At 42.3% G+C, this 3518-nt stretch overlaps 1 long non-coding RNA gene across 2 annotated transcripts; it reads left to right on the forward strand.

Moving 5' to 3' along the window:
- The first annotated feature begins 222 nt into the window (after positions 1-222).
- LOC125533217 lies at positions 223-3232 on the forward strand. Of its 2 annotated transcripts, none has more exons than XR_007294190.1 (6): positions 223-252; positions 342-406; positions 510-786; positions 1668-1747; positions 2394-2479; positions 3099-3232. It is a non-coding gene; the product is annotated as an uncharacterized LOC125533217 (long non-coding RNA). The 2 variants fall into 2 exon arrangements; XR_007294191.1 differs by having other exon boundaries at positions 510-561.
- Positions 3233-3518: the final 286 nt, after the last annotated feature.

The raw sequence follows: 3518 nt of genomic DNA on the forward strand, positions 1-3518 counted from the left end.
CGTTCCCCTCGTGCAACTGCTCCCCTCCTCCCCGCCCTCCCTGCGCTCTAGATCCGGCCCCGACGAAGCCATGGCGAGTCCCGTCGCGGCGTCTGGCCACCCGGCGACGGCGGGGATCCGCTGCTGCAGTGCCTCCGTGCGGGGACCTGTGAGGCCGCGCCATGGCTGCAGGACGCCTCCAGGAACTCGGCCCGCGACCTGCTCTCTTGGACCAAGAAGGGAAGCGGCCTCCGTGCCATCCTCGTCATCTCGGTGAGCCCGCTACTTTCCTTTTCCGCGCCATCCTCCCCCTGCTTTCCTTTTCCGCGCCATCCTCCTAAAAACCTGAAGATGCTCTTTAGGTAGTCGAAGGCTTTCCTTGTCCTCCGTGATTGATGATGATGCTATTGTGTGCTCTGCTCACAGTGTAACTCCATCCATTATTCGATTGTTTGTCAGCTTCAGTCAACTACTCGACTGTTTGGTTTTCTCTCACTCACAGAATTGATGTGTTGCATGATTGATTGCAGGCTCGCTCGACTTGCTTGTGTGTTCTCCACGGCCATTCTTTTGTAGAGCCTGGTAAGCTAGCTTCAGTAACTCTTGTTTCAGTTAATTACCCGCTGTCTGCGCTTCAGTAACTCTGAGATGAGACAGTCTGCTTTCACCTTCTATTCATTTCTACACTTGGTTCATGTCGTTACTCTATCTATGCATTGTGGGAGCACTTGTGCTCAAGAGGCACTGGGTAGTGGCTGGCGTACCAAGCTGGGAGGATGAGAGAACCAAAGGAGGGGGAGGAAGTGGGTATGCACATGTGTTTGATACAAGAGTTTTGCTGATTGAGTTCTGAGTATTACGCAATCCTTCTTTTCGTATGATAATTCTAGAAGTATCACAAAGACTTCTACGCTTTTGTCATGGTATTTTGCCATTGATGTTTCCTTAATGTGCATTAATATGCATAAAAGGGCGTATGCTAGTTCATTATTTGTCTGCTGATGCATTAGTTGTGCAGCTGCTTGTGTCCAATGTCAGTGGCAATTCGAGCACTGTAATTCACTAAAAAAATGTGGTGTGACTGTGCTGCTCTAAAATGTTTTCCATGTTTGCTTCTTTCCATTGGATACCATGTTGGTCTGCTAGTCTTAAACAAACAGAAATTGAGTTGCATGTCCAACACAACCACAGAAAGAAACACGAGTTCAAGATCGGCGACCAGTTTTTTCGGAGGCATATATAGTACTGCATTATAAATAAGTTTGTATGTCGTTGGTCTAATTAGTTTGTATGCTGCATCATATATAGTACTGCTAATTAGTTTGTATGTTGTTGACTTAGCTTGACCCAGAACATATCATATAGTACTGCATTATAGTACTGCAAGATCAGTGAGAGAGAGGCATAGTCTAATTGCGAATCCATGTGTGTGCATTTCTGTCTTATTGGAATATGTTGAGTACATATTGGAATATGCTAAATGCTATTGCCTGATATAGTATAAGTATGAGATGCAGCTTTATGCATATTTGTTTTGTATTTTTTATAAATGATGATAGTTTGTGTAAGATGTTCACATGTTATTTTATTTTTTGACTAAATTCTCTTATGCCCTTGACTTAGCTTGACCCAGAACAGCAGCATCCTTGATGCGCGTACTGACCTTCACCTTGTTCTTTCTCTCGCAGACTCGAAGGAGATCATACGCAAGGCACCTCCTCTTCGGTTGTGAGAGTGTCCAGGGGTCGTGGGTGCGGCTAATGCCTATGTATGTGGCCGCACTTGACACTACGCTCTCTTTAAGGGCACATATCATTTTTTAACTCTGCTATCTTTTCCCAAGTCTTTATTATCTTGCCTAGCCTTGTACTGATATGTATTGTTTGATGCTAATTACCCAAGTTAGTGCATGATGTTAAGGATAACCAGAGAACACTTGCCTAAGTTTGTAAGATATGGCATGTGATAGCCCTAGCCTGCTAGCCTCGCAGTCGTAGCTTCACAAGCAACCCAGCATCCTCTCATCTTTCCTCAACCTATACATCTTTTATTCTTCAGATTTTTCTTCCATTAAGCTACCGGTCTGATGGATGGTGCTTGCTGGCTTGCTGCTCTTTGAATGCTTGTGCTGCTGTACTGTGCTTCTCTAGTTGTTTGAATGCTTTTGCTGCTAGCCTGCTGGGCTGCTACTTGCTTGAAGAAGTGTGCACTTGTGCTGCTGATTTAATGCTTATGCTCACGCTGCTATTGATTAATTGAACAGAACCAACTCCAACAAGTGATAAGTACATGTTAATTATTATTAGCTTCAAAATCTGATCGATGCCTTCTTGCAATAACAATAAGCATGAGAATTTTTTTGGTAGTTTCTATGCCACTTTTCTACTATGATATTTTCTTGTGTGCTATACCAGAATTTATAATTTCCTGAGCAATGCACATGGACGATATCTGGAGCGGTCATGAGGATGAGCTAATTTTTGAAAAAAAGTTTGAAGAGGTATCTACTGCCCTTTTGTTTTGGTGCTCATTCTTCTTAATTGATGATGCTTGAGGTGGTATTAGTGTTGTTGAACTGATAGCCTTGCTATGAGCTGTTGATGTGAACCTGCAATGCAGGATGTACTGCAGGTGCATGTCCTTGTGGTACTATGAGATTTATTGGCTGTTTGGAGATGTACTGATATTGTGCCATGTATTTTATTATCTATATGATTACACATCAGTTTTACTATCAAAATATGAACTGTAGCAGTCACTATATTGGGTCGCTCTTCGGGTCACTTCTGGATGGTCTTGGTTAGAGTCTTGCTTAGAGTCTGGGTTGGCAAACATGAATAGTTTTACTTATTCTGTCTTCTATGAAAAGCACCTATCGTATGTCAGAGACAAACTTGTAAATCATGCTTTCGATAACATCATGCTCTGACACCTTGCTCTTTCCGAGATTTTCCTGAGATGTGTATGTATGTGTCCTGCATAATAAGTGCTTGTTCATGTTTGGTTTTCTCTAAACTTTGTTTGTATGATTGAGGGCAAATTTACTTGGTTCTTTTCTCTAAATTGTGCTTGGAACATTCGTTTTTATGATCTAAAATTGCCTTCCTGTGATGATGCAGGTGCCCAGTTTGTGCTTGCTACCGAAGGAGCTCCATGTTGAAGAAGATTGAAGACACTTGTAGAGCTACAGGGTTAACACCAGGGCACTGTATCACGTGTAGAGCTTGTAGAGCTTGTATATGTTAGAGCTTATTATGTGTAGAGCTTGTAAAGTATATGTTATTTGTACAATAGGAGCTTTGTACTGAATCTGGCTGATGATATTTGGAGTATTATGTGTGTGTTTTGTTTGTGCCAATTTAAATACTGGTTATTTATTTACTGTTAAATTGAAATATGAAGAATATGAACTTGCTAGCTGGGTCCCACGTACCTGAACCTGACATCTGGGACCCATTTGACTAGTGGACCTTTTTTATATTACAAAAAAACTAAAACTTTCTAGCGGAAAAGGCCACGACCCAAAAATGAGAAGGCTT

This window comes from Triticum urartu, chromosome 1 (genome assembly GCF_003073215.2).
Source record: "Triticum urartu cultivar G1812 chromosome 1, Tu2.1, whole genome shotgun sequence".
Lineage (NCBI taxonomy): Eukaryota > Viridiplantae > Streptophyta > Magnoliopsida > Poales > Poaceae > Triticum > Triticum urartu.